The 17,479-nt window shown below is 40.6% G+C and overlaps 1 protein-coding gene across 4 annotated transcripts in view; it reads right to left on the minus strand.

Annotated features, from left to right (window-relative positions):
• Positions 1 to 17,479, minus strand: part of LOC134339458 (EVI5-like protein) — a 275,292-nt gene that overhangs the window by 234,156 nt on the left and 23,657 nt on the right. For all 4 annotated transcript variants that reach the window (XM_063035989.1, XM_063035988.1, XM_063035987.1 and 1 more), the window contains exon 2: positions 1,611 to 1,723. The gene's annotated coding sequence lies outside the window, so the exon portion shown is untranslated. The remainder of the gene's footprint in view (positions 1 to 1,610; positions 1,724 to 17,479) is intronic.

Genomic DNA, 17,479 nt, shown 5'->3' on the forward strand with positions numbered 1-17,479 from the left:
TTTGAATTATCAGGATAAGTCTCGATGTTTTGTAAAAGGGAAATTGCATATGGTTAACTTATTGGATTGTGTGAAGGGATGAATATGGTGAAGAACTGAACTTGGATACTTAAAAGGCATTTGACAAGGTGCCACATCAAATATTATTTCAGGGAATAAAATTTCTTAGGTAGCATGGACAGCAGATCGGCTGGTTAAATTAAATTACAGTTGGCATAAATTGATCTTTTTCAGGTTGGCAAGATGTACTGAGTGAATTTTTAAAAGCTTAAGAAATGACTTGGATAAACACTTGGAAGGAATGCTAGCTAAATTTCTAACAATACCAACATGATAGAAAATGAAACTTTGAAGAAAAACTCTATGGTTACAAAGAGATACAGATGGATTGAGTCGGCAGAGATTTGGCAAATGAAAAAAATATGGGAACTGTTCATTTTGCCAAGAAAATTAAAAAAGAAGCACATAACCTGAATGGTAATGGATTTTAGCGGTCCAAGATACAATGAGATCTGGGTGCCCCAATGCATGATTTGAAAAGGCTAGTACACATGTAATTAGGAAACCTAAAATAACGTTATTGTTTATTGCTAGAGAAATTGAACAGAAAAATAAGAGGGTGCTTCAGTTATGTAGGACACTAGCAAGAGCACATCTTGGAATATGGCACCTTGTCAGCATCAAAATGCCTACCATACTGTAATATTCAATTACTCAAAATACAGATGAACAAGGTAAGTATTCTTGGATTCAGATTTAAGGTGAAAAAAAGGGTTTCCTCGAGACTGGACAAAAATTAAATGAGGCCAGAGGTAACTGAAGTGTCAGCAATTAAAGAAAGCAATTTTGCTACAATGTTATACATCGAGACGAAACAAGCTAAACAAGACCTACATCGGTGACTGCTAGAACTGACTTGGTTTGAATATCATTAAGTAATTAAGTACTCCAGTATTAGCAAAGACAGAACTGACAGTACACTCCCTAACATTGTAATTGAGGTTTCTATATAAAATATACCAAAGGAGGTGCAATGTTTATAACAAAATAGGTACAAAGGAAAAGCAGAGAGCAGGACCACAAATGAACTACAAAGTCTCCGAGCAAAGGAACGCAGTTCCGAGTTAATCAGAGAAGTTACCAGCACTCTATACACTCAGTAAAGAAGGCTGCAAAAGCTCAACTGGCTATGAATCTACAGATGCATGGGCACACTTCAAGAATGAAGTTCAGAAGTGATTAGACAGAAAGAACAGAAGAGTGCAGGGAGAATGCACAAAGGATAGTAAAAAACCTCCAGCTCTGAGGAACAAAGGACAACCAGGAAGGCATGTTAAGTGCGGTAAATAAGTTATTTCTTAAAAAAGTGTGACTGAAAAATGGAGCTATTTGGAAGGAGATGACCAAGATGCAAAAACTTTTATAGGAAGAAAAATTGTTGAGATGCTATTGGCTTTGGTTGAGAGTATTTGGCTTTAATTACGCACACATTTATCGTATTTGAGTCCAAAGCATTTTATTCAACACAAGAATTTCTTCCTTACCCAGGAAATCCAAATAAATTACATTTCTCTTTCTTGCGTTAATGTGAAGACCACAGAAGTACCTACCTTGGGAATCTCACCCTCTCCAGCCAAGTTAGTGAGTAACCAGAGTGCAGTGTGTATTCATACTGAACATCATTTGGATGGGAATTTCACCTGTTAAACTCTGTCATGCAAGCCTGAAAACAGAAAAATAAACATCAAGTGTCCATTCAATAGCACTGAATTAATTTATTCAGAACCTTTCATTAATCATAAATCTGAATTGAAACCAATTTAACAGTAAGTCAGATCAAATAATGTTCACATTAATATTTAAATACTCTGTAAGTTTGCATCAAAAGCTCACTAAATTATTTAAAAAGAAATAAGATTACAGTTTAATTATAGAGGGCAACCAGTATCCCGGAAAAGACTTGTGGAGGGAGATAATTGCAGATCTGCCATCAAAAGAACATAATTTATCTCACAAGCAGCTATATGCTGCTCATGAACACTTATCTTGAAGGAACAACCTGTGAATACATAAACTAGTATATAAATGCTATTTTTAAATCAGGAACGCTCATTTTCAGAAGTTTGCTCTTTCGAAAATTATCTTCCATCTCCTTTAAATAGGACTGCCATGTATACCAAATACATACAAAAAGGGTGGACCCCCAAATGACACAATTCACTACTTGTTCAATAGCCAATGGTCAGTCTGCTTTCCCACACTTTCTTACTACCATGCCCATGTATTAACTTGGGGTATATGCCTTTAAAATAGAAGACAGCGTGCCTCAGGATACACGATCTTTTTTCAGTACAAATACCTAGTTGGATCATACATGGGTCAGCATAAGAAATCATGACTCTCGAAAATACCCCCAAATTCAGAATTACAATAACAAATATATGTTGAGACGACAAGCTGCAATCTTGCAGTTAGAATCTGGAGGAATAAATTTGCTGCACAGTTGGACTGGATGGTTAGACAGAATACTTCACACCATCCTAGTCTCCAAACTACAAATAGACTAGTGTCACCAAAATTTACATCACAGGGCATCATCTGTCCTACCATTTAGAGGTGCCATAGAATGTGCTAATATGATGTACAAGGATGATGACAGAAAGGAGAGGAACTCCCCTATAGAAGACATGCTGAACAAGTGACCAAATAAAAGCCTTTAAAATAGGAAAGGAATTTAGAGGGAAGATGCTTCTAGTTGGAGAGATACCAAAACTAGGGAGCATAAATACTACTAGGGCAAACTACTCTGGATACCAGAAGTCTGAAATAAAGCAATAACCACTGTAAATAATACACAGGTCACAACGCAATAGCTCAGGTTTATGAATTTTCAAATGTTCTCTTAACTGCTTCCTTCCCCATGTGGTAACAAGCATTTAGCTACTTCATGACAACATTCAATGTGCTAACGCAGGGAGTGGCTGAGGAAAATAATTTAAATTCACTTAAGGAGAAGCCAGACAAGCTTATTGATAATTCAACAGAAGAACACAACATCAGGGTTGAAAAAAAATGGAGATTCACAAGGACCAAAATGCTCGCTTTGATTATTTGGGTGATTTGACTGTTTTTGTGCTGTATTGCTTAATATCGTCCTCACTGAAGAAAAGCCCACCAAGGGAATAAAATAATCATGATGGGGATAAAATAAGAACAATTACACAAGTACAAAGAAAGGCCATAAAGGGGTTCATGGAACTCCCAAAGGAAACAATGGATTAAACAGCAGTCTGTGATGGCAGAGGACAGGAAACAAGACACAGATCAATGAGATGTGCGAAGTACTTAACCATGTTGTTTCGGCAGTGTCGCAGCAGACACATGTAGTATATGACGGATAAGCAACTGCTGTGGAAAGAAGTGCATATGGAGGAAGTGAAGTATAATTTGGAGGAGGATAGCTGAAATACAAGTGTAAGGTTGGCAGCAAAATTGACACAGAGAAGATGAAGCACAGAAATAGCAAGGTGAAGATCAAAGAGATAAGTACAGAGTTTACTGATTCATCAAAGGTTACAAAGAGATAATGCAGACACAGGCGGAGTTTCCAAAGTGAAACAAAACTTGTTTTCTGAAAGAGATCAAATGTTGAAGCAAGTGATAACAATCGAAATACCATACTGAGATTATTGGAGAAGAGTTACAAGGCAAGAAAGGAGGACCTGATTGGGACCCTGAAAATGTAAATCCATAAGTTGCTGGTGAACGCAGCAGGCCAGGCAGCACCTCTAGGAAGAGGTACAGTCGACATTTCAGGCGGAGACCCTTCGTCAGGACTAACTGAAAGAAGAGCTAGTAAGAGATTTGAAAGTGGGAGGGGTCGGGGGAGATCCGAAATGATAGGAGAAGACAAGAGGGGGAGGGATGGAGCCAAGAGCTGACCAGTTGATTGGCAAAAGGGATAGGAGAGGATCATGGGACGGGAGGCCTAGGGAGAAAAAAAGGGGAGGGGGGGGAAGCCCAGAGGATGGGCAAGGAATATAGTGAGAGGGACAGAGTGAGAGAAAGGAGAGAGAGAAAAAGAATATATATAATAAATAAATAAATAATGGATGGGATACAAGGGGGAGGTGGGGTGGAAGTTAGATAAGTCAATGTTCATGCCATCAGGTTGGAGGCTACCCAGATGGAATATAAGGTGTTGTTCCTCCAACCTGAGTGTGGCTTCATCTTTACAGTAGAGGAGGCCGTGGATAGACATATCAGGATGGAAAGGGACGTGGAATTAAAATGTATGGCCACTGGGAGATCCTGCTTTCTCTAGCGGACAGATCCATATATCAGGGTTCTATCTACAACTTCATATTTGAATCTTTGACTCAAATTCAAAGGTTCTTTCTTACAGCACTATGCTGCACAAAGATTAAAAATAGCAGAAAATAAATAAATGGCTTTAAGGTACAATCCAACTGGCTGCTCAGAACGCAGAACAGAAATAAATAAGACATATAACATTGCCTTTGGCAAAATTATGAAAGGAAGTAGGACACCAAGGAGACAGACTGGAAATACAGAAGTGTCAATAATGTCAACAATGTCATCAGGAAACTGAGAGATCACAAAGAAATATCAACAGTCATGGGCTAAATCACAGCACGGGTCATCAACAGCATGGTTCATACAGTTTACCCTATAAGTAGGAGAGTGTTTGGACTGCAAAACCCCACCAGAAAGTGTATGTGATACCTGTAGCACCAGAACAGCAAAGATTTGAGATAGCCAATAATGGCAAAATGTGGTAAAGTTTTTTTTAAATGGTTATGGAACTTTAGAGAAGGGGGATATCGTCAGATGTGCAAACAAATAGAGGGGTCAGGAGAAGTTGGTTGGAGGGCCTTCAAAATTCATGGAAAATATAACCTACGAGGTCTAAGGGATTGCTGGGAGGGGGAATAGAGGACAATTAGCAGCTGTTGTACATTTATTTTGGACCATAGGGGACAATATTTTCATTGTAAATGTGGCCTATAAGAGATTAAAACAGAAATCAAGGACTATCGGAAGAATAGCATAAAAATTAATTGTAGTGAGGAGCCAGAATTTGGAACAACTTCCGCTCACAGATAATTTTATATTTGAATGATTTTATTATATTTCAAAAGATTTAGCTAACCAAAGTAATTATTATAGCGTTCTGGCGATATGCAATAACTGAACTGCAAAGCCAGGCAACTACCAAGTGCACTCACATTTTCAGCCAACAGATTTTGAGAATATGGAAATCATCAGTTTATTGGGAACTGCAAAGACGTGAGAAAATGAGGAGCAAATGAGAAGGCTGAAGTTTGAGAAAATACTAGAAAGAAAACCTGGAAAATATTTTTTAAATGAAATGGTAACATTTTCAATGAGTGCATTAAGGGCACATATACAAGCCTTATCCCTCAGATAAAACAGGATTTAGTCACAATTTTGTATTATGAAGCAGAATTCACCCTCGGTATCACGGAAAAACAAACCAAACTGCCAAATCAAATGCACTGCGAGACACCCGAATTGAAAGCAAGTTATTTAGTTAACAAATAAAGATGAAAGTATAACCCTCACAGATGGTTTGGATTGTATAGTTCGACAATTTCTAATAGGCACATTATATATATAGGCATTGCAGAGCAAAAAAATCACAGCAAATTCTTTCTGATGTTGACTTACTTTCAACAGACAACAGAAACTATTTTTAGCAGTATATCTTCAAAATATAATGTGACCAAAAAAAAACAAATTTGCATGGCTTTGTTGGTAGCAGGTTGCTTATGCAGCCATTAAAGAATACCGATGCAAATACAGAGCCTTTGATAGTATGTCATTGAGGAAGCCCAGCAGACACAGTAAGCCATCCGTTACTCAGTGATGAACTTTTTGCAGTGTTTGCGGACAGTGGATGATCTTTAGTGGTTTCGGAATCGAGCTTTTCATCCAGGTTGTGTCATAAGTGCATCAGTCTTGTGTTTCCAGAACCTGATTTTAGAAAAAGCCAAAACCTGGTCATAGCAACTGCTGGCCAGAATCCCACCTGCTCTCAAGTTAAATTGCTGCCTCAGTATAAACCTCAATCTTCCAGAGGACTGTGTGTTTCAAGGGTTTGTAGGTTGCACAAAAGACTGATATTGCTCTGTAATTTATCAAGTGTGAGAACAACAATGACCTGTGTCTCTTGTCATGCATATAGGATGCACCCTGATTCCATGATTGTAGGCAATGGTATTCTGTTACTTGAGAAATTCTGAGAGAAAGCCATATTTGGCTCCCTCTTTCTTCATTGTAGCTTCTTCTACTTCATATGTTCTATATTGTTAATGGAGTCATCTTGTGGAGGGATTGAGATCAGAGTTTGGTGCAGATGATAGCAGCATTTTTCTTCCACTGCACTATCTGTTATGATGCTCTCGTTCCCATCTCCCTACAGCTCTAGTTTAACCACTCCCCCTCCCCCAGTGCAGCACTAGCAAACCTTCCCACTAAGTTACTAGTCTCCCTCCAGTTCAGGTGCAAACCATCCCTTCTGTACAGGCTTTACCTTCCCTGGAGAGCCCAATGATCAAAAATCTGAAGTCTTCCCTCCTGCACCACCTTAATCTGTATGATCTTCCTGTTTCTGGATTTATTAGCAATCTTGACATCACAATCCTGGAGGTCCTGTCCTTTAACTTAGCACCTAACTCACCAAACTCATTTTGTAGAACTTTGTCACCCTTCCTATCCATGTCATTTGAACCAATGTGGACCACAACCTCTGGCTGTTCACCCTCCCATTTAAGAATGCTACGGACTTGATCTGAGATGTACCTGACCCTGGCACCTAGGAGCAACGTACCATCTGGGAGTCTCATTCGCCTCCACAGAAACTGCTTTCTGTTCCTTTAACCAACGAATTCCCTATCACTACAGCTCGCTTCTTCTCCTCATTTCCCTTCTGTGTCACAGAACCAGACTAAGTGCAAGAGACCTGACCACTGTGGTTTTCCTCCACTGGGTCTGCCCCCCAACAGTATCCAAAGCAGTATACCTGTTGTTGAGGGGAATGGCCACAGGGTACTCTGCACTGGCTGCCTATCCCCTTTCCCCCTGTCCTGACAGTCATCCATTTGCCCGTATCCAAATGATCTAGAATTCCAGTTCCAGCTCCAACTCCAACTCCAACAATCTGTTAGAAGCTGCAGCTGGATGCACTTTGTGCAGTTGTAGTTGTCGGGGACACGGGAGGTCTTCCTGTCTTCCCACATCCTGCACAAGGAGTATTTCACTTTCCTGCCTGGCATCCTCACTGCTCCAAATGTGCAATGAGAATAAAGAAAGAATAAATATTGGAAAAAAATCTACCTATGGCCTATGCCACTCCTTGCCAAAGTCTCAACTCCCCACTCTAACACAGGCCCACTCACACAATGGCCACTCCTCTTAAACCTAACTTTTTTTTGGATCTTCCCAAGTGCCTAATTATGCACAATCTGATGTCTCCTTGGAAACTGTGCTAACTGCCCCCGCTTGCTTCTTTTGAACTCTTTATTAGGTGTACACCTTTATTGGATGTTACCAAGTGTAGATAGAATGGTTGGGAAAGCATCCAGGAAATTATGTTGGGAAATGAGGGAAAATGTGAGATTGTTCAATTTGGCAGGAATAAAAGCATATTATTTACATAGTGAGAGCCTATAGAAGTCTAAGATGCTAACAGATCTGATTTATCTTAGTGCACAATTTGCAAAAGGCAAAAACACAAATGACAAGTAATTAGGAATGCTAACAGGATCTTATTTTTTTCAATAGAAAAATTAAAACTAAAGAGGTTATGCCTTACAATAGGGCATTTGTGAGACAACATCCAGATTACCAAGTACAGTACTAGATTTCTTTTTTAAATTGGGATATCGGAAGCAGCTCAGGTAAAGTTACTAAAGTTTTATCTGAAATGAGAGGGTTGCGTTGCAAGGAAAGTTAAGACAGGTTGGGCTTGCTGCTACAGTTTGGAAGAGCAAGAAGGATGTTGACTGGAACATAAAAGATTCTGAGAGGTTTTACAAGATGGGTGTAGAGATGTTTCCTTATGGGAAATTACAACAATAACGGCCATTTTTAAAAATTACTCATTTAAGTGAGATGATTTTCCCCCTCATACATTGTCTTCAGAATGTTTTGCCTCAAAGGGAAATTGAAGAATTATGAATATTGAAAGCAGAGGAAGATAGGTCTTGATAAACTAGGGGTGAGAGATGATGAGATTATGCTCAATAAATGGTTAAAATCAGATCACATTAAGTACCAGAGAAGCTTGAGTAGCCTGCTATTTCTCCTAATTTGTATTCCTGAAAGTATTTTCATCCACTAAAATACATCACCTCTGCATTTTTGATCTGCTATACCAACCCATTCTACAAGCCTGTCTTCCCCTTGTGTTTAATACATTTCCAAGTTTTGTATCTTCTATAAATTAGGAAAATACGTGCTACAGTCCAAATACACATCCGAAATAGAAACCCTACAGCACAATATAGGCCCTTCGCCCCACAAAGAAATGATTGACCTTCTACAGAACACAAGGGAATTCATCCAGCTTTCCTCATTTATTCATGCAGCTGTTGTCTCTTTTATGCAATAGGCTTCAACTTCATTGCTAAATCCTACACCTAATGTTAAACACATGGACTTTCAGGACATGCATCAACTGGACAGAGTTCTTCCCATTACATCAAAGAATTGTGTCAAACTACAAAATTTCTGCTCGTTCTGCATTATCAGTGCTCTACTGTAGAAGAGATCATAGCGCTGAGGGCAATAAATATATAGTATAAGAATGGATGAAGAATTGACTCAAAGAGTTCTGATAAAAGTTTATTGTCCTGAAACATTAACTGCTTTTCATTCCACACATGCTATCTGACCTGCTGAGCACTGAATTGGAATTTTCTATCATTAACAAAATAGACAACCCAGGAAATGGATAATTTTCACATTGCGAAACTGTATGCCTTAGGATTCAGTGTTTCATTCAGCAAAGTAACTCCTTAAAGAACACAGCTATATTAGTCACCAGAATTTTTTGCAAGACCTGTACAATCACAGTGGCTGCATCCTCCAATGATTAAAGTAGTCTCACTGCAACATCTCATGCTGAGTTTTGGTGCAGCAGCCAGCACACCCTCAGGTGTGTTGGTTTTTAAACACAAACATTGCATTTCAATGTATGTTTCAATGTACGCTTGACAAATAAACTTGAATCTTGAGTTCCTTCTACTTGAGAAACCTCCACTTTATTGATGAAATCTTGCAATCGCCCAGCTACCTTTTTTTTAAATATTGGGGTGGGAACTGGATATTTCATATATTCCAAACAAGTAGGACCTTCCCTTCCAAATTCTGAGTACTGTTGATCTTCTACCATATTGGTTAACTACTCAAACTCAAGCCACTTTTCAAGGTCTGCTTGTCACTCCAGAACAGTACACACTGGAGTGCCTCCCTGGCTTTTGATTCTGCCTTTCCACCTCAGTAGCTCCACAGATTCTTCTGTCATGTACTCCTGCTGTCCAAGTATCTCATTGCCAACCTGTAAGTATTTGCTTTTCTTGCTGCTTTGTGGTTAAGTACACATGTGAGCAGCTCTTGCTGATCTGACATTTGCTGGGGTTTCGATAGCTAAAGGTGCATTTCTAGACTGATGTTATCAAACTACACTGACAACACTTCTGGGAACATCGTGCTTGTATTCACTGCTAAGCATTTTCAATGCAATCTTTAGCTCAGCAGTGCACAATTGTTTTTGTACAATCTCTTTGTCAGCCCAATTTCTGGTTTACATCCTCCCAAGAAAGTCTCAGATTTGGCTGCTGACCTTGCCATTCAGACCAGACATTTCACTATATAGATGGGTATCCTCAGATTCCATCTAAAATGATGCCAGCACCTCTCCAGCTGCACCTTGATCACTGCACCTACTTCCATGACGAGAGCCAAGTAACCTCACCACACCTAGACCCAAACTATGCTATTCTTCACTTTCTCACATTTTCGGCATTTATTTTGGGACCAGTACACATATTGATTGTGGCATTCTTAGTGATAGTATGTTAATACCCATATTATTAACTAACTTACTTTTTGGATGCAAGTGTAACAGAACCTCAGATTCCTTTTAAATTTCTCCCTCCCACTTTAAACCTATGCTCTCTAGTTCATGACTAGACAACCGGGTGACCTGTTGGGGCACCCTTTGAGAGAAGGGTGGTGCAGTCTGATGTGACCAGAATGTACATTAAATTTTCCTGAATGGTATTGGTATCGCTTTGCTTTGGAAACTGAAGTAGAAAACCTCAGTTTATTAAAGAAGAACAACACGTAGCAAAGCAAATATAGCTCCTCCTCGTTTAACGAAGGACACTTTTAACGGCATCATTTCTGGTTTATCTGCTGCCCTTGTATATCTCGTTGTCATTCTGCAGACGTGCAGCCCTTTCATCCCCCTGTCTCTTCATCTCTTCTGCTGTTTGTTTTTTGTCTCTGATCCTGGAGACCTGCATTTCTCAGCTCCTTCGTCTCTTCATCTCTGCTGTATTGTCCCCTTTCTCTTTGCATGCAGCCTAATTAGGCTGACCTAATGCTGGATAGAAGATACAAAGCGGTAACATCAAAGGATGCTGACTATTCTTGATGATGTAGTTGGTGCTCTCCTAAATGGATGTGATATAGTCACCGCTGTCCTTTAACTGTGGCAAAGGGTTTTATGGGTGTCTCGAAGTACGTCATTACAATAAGATTTAATTATCTCTTATTGATGGGTGGCAGTTAGATCTGTCCCAATCCTGCACATGCTGATGGTGATTAGCAGAATGTGACCCCTCAAAATAGAGCTGCCCTGCCCTTTTGCTCTGGTAGGTGTCGCTGCTGAGGCTGGCCGTGCGCATGATGGCAGATCGGCTCTCCGGTTAAAAGGGATCCTGTTGATTTTTGCAAATGTGCAATTTTATACGAATATATAACCTTGAATTTTGCCTGAATTCTGTAAGTTAGCGCACTTTAATTCGATTGAGCCAAAAAAAGTGCCACTGTAATGCACCGTTTGCACTAATTGGAGGTCACAAACAGACAGACAGAGCATGAGAGTTTTAGTAGTATATAGATTCCACAGCCCTGGGAAAAAGACTGTGTACATTTATCCCATCTAGGTTTCGCTATCACTATCCAGGATATGCCCTCTTCTTACATCAGAGAGGAGTAGGAGCCTGAAGACACACACTCAATATTTTAGGAACAACTTAGACTACAAGACATAAGAGCAAAATTAAGCTATTTAGCCCATCAACACTGCTCCACCATTCAATCATGGCTGATGTAATTCCCCTTTCAATCTTATTCTCCTACCGTCTCCCCATATGCTTTGATACCCTTCCTAATTTAGAACCATTCAATCTCTGTATGGCCAGTGGCCACTTTATTAGACACTTCCTGAACTTAATAAAGTGGTCACTGAGTGTACAGTGTGTATAAAAAGTATTCACCCCCCATGGAAGTTTTCATGTTTTACTGTTTTACAACATTGAATCACAATGGATTTAAATTTGGCTTTTTTTAAACACTGATCAACAGGAAGACGTTTTTGTGTGAAAGTGAAAATAGATCTCTACAAAGTGATCTAAATTAATTACAAATAAAAACACAAAATAATTGATTAAGTATTCATCCCCCCTATAATATAACACATCAAATCATCACTGGTGCAGCCAATTGGTCTTAGAAGTCACATAATTAGTTAAATGGAGATCACCTGTGTGCAGTCAAGGTGTTTCAATTGATTATGGTTAAAATACATGTGTATCTAGAAGGTCCAACTGTGCAACTGATGGCAAACTACTGGGCTAACTTGCAGGGGCACAATGATTCTCACCCTACTAAAGGAGTGTTGCAGGAGTGCTGGGAAAATGGGAGGTTTCAGAGGGATACCTTTAGTCGGGTAGGGAATGATATCGCGAAAGAATGTGGAGTATTTGATCTGAGGATAAGTCCTTCAGTAGTTTATCCGGTTGTAGCTCCATGGAAGCTTGTATGGCCTGACATAGACTGGCATTTGTTAGAGGTAAAAAGGAAAGAAAGATATAAAACAGATTTGGTAAATGCATTTAACTGTCATGTGATGGAAAAGTCTAGTGATTATACTCACATTTATACGGATGGTGCGAAGGAACCTGAAACAGGAGTGACAGGGTTTGGGGTGGTAATACCAGCAAAAGAAATTGGAATCAGTAGAAGAACATCTAATAAGTTAGGGGTGTTTACAGTGGAGATGCTGGCAGTGTTGGTTGCGTTGCAATGGGTGTAGAAAGCCAGACAAGCCAAAACATTGATATGTTCAGATTCATCCTCAGTTCTAGCAAGTTTAAGGTCTTTTCACACAAACAGTCGGCAAGATGTACTTTATGAAGTCCTTCAGTTAGTTACAAGAATTGCAAATCAGGGAGGTCAGGTAAAATTTCTATGGGTTCCAGCACATGTAGGGGTGAAGGGGAATGAGAGGGTGGATGAGTTGGCAAAGAGGGTGTTAAAGAAAGAAAATGTGGAAATGCACATTAGTATCAGTAAAGCAGAGGTTAAGTGTGTAATCTGGGAAAAAGTCAATCGAATGTGGCAAGAAAGATGGGACAGGGAGGGGAAAGGGAGGCATCTATATCAAATACAAAAGAGTTTTGCAGTTACTAGGGTAGGTAATGGAAACAGAAGAGAGGAAACTGTGTGGACTAGGTTAAGGCTGGGGCACTGTGCATTAAAAAAAACATTGAAAATGATCGGGAAACACCAGACAGGATTGTGTGAGGAATGTCAGGAAGAGGAGTCAGTAGAACATGTAGTTATGAGTTGCAGGAAGTATGGGATACAGAGAGAGATGATGAGAAATAAATCAAGGGAGTTGGGGATGCAGGAATTCACATTAAAAGGGTTGCTGGGCATGGGTGAGAGAGCACAAGTCCGGGTATTTTTAGCGTTTTTAAGGGGTACAGGGGTTTTTTTATAGAATATGATGAATAAACAGGAATAGGATACTAGGATGGTCAAAGATGGGAGGGTGAAGTGTAGGTTTGTGTATATATATATATATATATATATATATATATATATATATATATATATATATTGTGTGTGCGCGTGCGCGATTGGGTAAAGGGATTTGGAATGTATGTCTAGTGCACATTCCGGAGCAGAGGGTGGCGGTAATGCACCATTAAGCCGGATGCCAACCGCCGTAAAACAAGATACAGACAGAAAGGTCCAACTGCTGGTGAATCAATATCCTGGCAAAAACTACACCATGAAGACAAAAAGGACACTCCAAGCAACTCCACAAAAAAGTTATTGAAAAGCACAAGTCAGGAGATGGAATCAAGACAATTTCCAAGTTACTGAATATCCCTTGGAGTACAGTTAAGTCAATCATCAAGAAATGGAAAGAATATGGCACAGCTGTAAGTCTGCCTAAAGCAGGCTGTCCTCAAAATCTGAGTGACCGTGCAAGAAGGGAACTACCGAGGGAGGCCACCAAGAGATCAATGACAACTCTGAAAGAGTTAAAAGCTTCAGTAGTTGAAATGGGAGAGACTGCGCATACAACAACTGTTGCCCAGGTGCTTCAGCAGTCACAACTTTATGGGAGATGAAATCTCGGCTAGAGTTTGTCAGACGGCATGTAGAGAGTCTGAGGTCAGCTGAAAGAAGGTTCTATGGTTTGACCAAACCCAAATTGAGCTTTCTGGCCATAGACTAATTTCTATATTTGGTGTAAGCCAAACACCGCACATCATCAAAAACACAGCATCCCTAGCATGAAGGATGCATCATCTGTGGGGATGCTTCACTGCAACAGGCCCTGGAAGGCTTGTGAATGTATTTCGTAGCAAAATACAAGGAAGCCCTGGAGGAAAACCTGATGCAGTCTGCCAGAGAACTGCGACGAGGGAGATTTGTTTTCCAGCAAAGCAATGAACCCAAGTATAAAGCCAAAGTACACAGGAATGGCTTAAAAACGACAAAGTTAATGTCCTGGAGAGGCCAAGTCAGAAACAGGACCTCAATCCAACTGGGAATTTGTGACTGGACTTGAAAAGGGCTATTCACTCATGATTTCCATACAATCTGAAGCAGCTTGAGCACTTCTGTCAAGAATGGGGAAAAATTGCAGTGTCCAGATGTGCAAAGCTAATAGAGACATATCCACACAGACTCAAGGCTGTAATTGCTGCCAAAGGTGCTTCTACTGAATACTGACTTGAAGGGGTGAGTAATAATGCAAACAATTATTTTTGTGTTTCATAATTCTAATAAATTTAGACTAATTTGCAGAAATTTATCTTCACTTTGACACAAAAAGTCTTTTCTGTTGACGTATCAAAAAAGCCAAATTAAATCCACTGTGATTCAATGTCGTAAAACAAAAACATGCAAACTTTCAAGGGAGTGAATACTACTTATAGGCACTGTTATGTTTGTGGTCTTCTGCTGTAGCCCATCCCATTTCAAGGCATGATGTTTTGTGGGATCTGCGCACCACTGTTGTAACACATTGTTAGTTGAGTTACTGACACCCTTCTGTCACTTCTAAGAGGACCACAACCTCGTCATAGTTTGGAGGCTTGCGTACCTCAATGCCCCTGAAAGCCACGTTGGCTGGAGTCAGGACTTTATGCTCTGGCTTTTAGTAGGGTCACCCATGCCCGACAGGTCAAAGGACAGAGGCCAAACTAAGAGTGGTCAACCAGTTCTCCAGTTCGGGAAGTTCAATCAGGATTAACAACCCTGACTGGTAAAACAAAATTGTTACAGAAACACAAACACGAGGAAATCTGCAGATGCTGGAATTTCAAGCAACACACATCAAAGTTACTGGTGAACGCAGCAGGCCAGGCAGCATCTCTAGGAAGAGGTACAGTTAACATTTCGGGCAGAGACCTTTCGTCAGGACTAACGAAGGGTCTCGGCCCGAAACGTCGACTGTACCTCTTCCTAGAGATGCTGCCTGGCCTGCTGCGTACCGGCAACTTTTATGTGTATTGCTTGTTACGGAAACAGCAATGTAGAATCCTACGTCTGAGTGCGACGGTATTTCCGAGTTTCCATCCAGGAATTGCATGATTGACTATAGTGAAAACTGAGAGGAAGCTACTGACCTGATGAAGCAAGTCTTGAACACTGCGAGAGATAGAGAGAACCTTAATTGCTGTTCTAAACGCCAGTGGCATAATGGGCAAAAAGAAGGCAGCTTCCTTGACAGGTTGAACTAGTCTGGCCATTCTCCTCTGACCTCTCTCATTAACAAGATGTTTTTGCCCACAGAACTGCCATTCACTGGATTTTTTTCTGCTTTTCGCACCATTCTATATCAACTCTAGAGACTATTGTGTATGGAAATCCCAGGAGATCAGCAGTTTCTGAGATATTCAAACCACACCATTTGACACCACTGTCAAACTCACTTAGATAACATTTCTTTCCCATTCTGATGTTTGGTCTCAACAACTAATGAACCTCGACCACATTTGCATGCTTTTAAGTATTGAGTTGCCTCCACCTAATTAGCTGATTAGATATTTGTATTACCAAGCCGGTGTACATGTGCATCTAATAAAGTGGCCACTGTGGGTACACAAAGTACCTTCCACAGCCATCTGCAGCAATGAATTCCACAGATTCACCACTCTTGGCTAATGAAATTCATCCTCATCAATGTCCAAAGGAACATTCTTTTATTCTGAGACTGTCTTGTGATTCTAAACTCTCCCAATATTGGGAACATCCTCTTCACGTCCACTCTATCTAGGCCTTTCAGTATTCAGTAGCTTTCAATGAAATCCCCCCTTATGCTTCTAAACTCCAGTGAATACAGCCCCAGAGCCATCAAATGCTCTTCATATGTGAACCCTTGTATTCCCAGGATCATTCTCAATCTTCATCTGGGCCCTCTCCAATGCCAGTTCATCCTTTTTTTAAAAAAAAATATGGGGCCCAAAACTACTCACAATACTCCTCCTTCCACTCTACCATCGAATTTCTGACTGGTCTACTTCACTATTTTTCTCTTTTTGCACTATTCTTGCACATGTCTTACTGTAATATCATAATTCTTATGTATTGTGCTATACTACTGCCACAAAACAATAAATTTCATTAAATATGTCTAGGGCAATGAATCCTGGTCTTACCAGAAATTGCTATATCACGTAAACTGAATAAAAAGAAGACATAAACAAGAGCATATCTGCAGATGTTGAGAATCCAAGCAACACACACAAAACGGTGGAGGAACTCAGCAGGACAGGTAGCATCTATGGAAAAGAGTAAAACAGTCGACATTCAGGCCAAGACCCTTCATCAGGACTAGAGAAAAAGAGATTAGACCAGAGTAAGGTGGTGTGGGGAGGGGAGGAAGACATTCAAGATAGGTGATAACTGAAACCAGGAGAGGGGGAGGGGTGAAGTAAAGAGCTGGGAAGTCGATTGGTGAAAGATATAAAAGGCTGAAGAAGGGAGAACCTGGCAGGAGAGGATAAAAGGCCATGGAAGAAGGGGAAGGGGGGGAAGAGCACCAAAGGGAGCTGAAGGGTAGGTAAGGAGATGAGGTGAGAGAAGGAAACGAGAATGGGGAAATGGTGAAAGAGAAGGGGGTGGCAATTACTGGAATTGTGAAAAATCAATGTTTATGCCATCAGGTTGGAGACTACCCAGACAGAATATAAGGTGCTGCTCCTCCAATCTGAGTGTGGCTTTATCATGATTGTAGAGGAGGCCATGGACTGATATGTCGAAATGGGAAGTAGAATTAAAATTGGTAGCCACTGGAGATCCCAGTTTGTCTGGAAGACGGAGTGAAGGTGCTTGGCGAAGCAGTCCCGCAATCTCTGTCAGGTCTCACCGATGCACAGAATACAGTAGATGACACCAAAAGACTCTCGGGTGAAGTGTTGCCTCATCTGGAAGGACTGAATGCCAGTGAGGGAGGCGGTGCAGGGGAAGGTGTGGCACTCGTTCCACTTGCAAGGATAAGTATCAGGAGGGAGATCAGTGGGGAGGGACGAATGGACAAGGAGGTCACGTAGGGAGCATAAAGTGTTGGGGAGAGGAAGGTGTGTTTGGTGGTGGGATCCCATTGGAGATAGCAGAAGTTATGGAGAATGATGTGCTGCATGCAAAAGCTGGTGGGGTGGTAGGTGAGGAACCCTATTCCTGGTGGGGTGGTGGGTCGATGGGGTTGAGGGCAAATATGCGTGAATTGGAAGAGATGTGGGTGAGGGCTGCATTGATGATGGAGGAAGGAAAGCTCCTTTCTTTGAAGGAGGACATCTCATTAGTTCTGGAATTAAAAGCCTCATTCTGAGAACAGATGTGGTGTAGATTGAGGAATTAAGAGAAGAGGATGGCATTTTTATAACTGACAGAGTGGGAA

The sequence above is a fragment of the Mobula hypostoma genome, chromosome 29 (genome assembly GCF_963921235.1).
Source record: "Mobula hypostoma chromosome 29, sMobHyp1.1, whole genome shotgun sequence".
Taxonomy (NCBI): Eukaryota; Metazoa; Chordata; class Chondrichthyes; order Myliobatiformes; family Myliobatidae; genus Mobula; species Mobula hypostoma.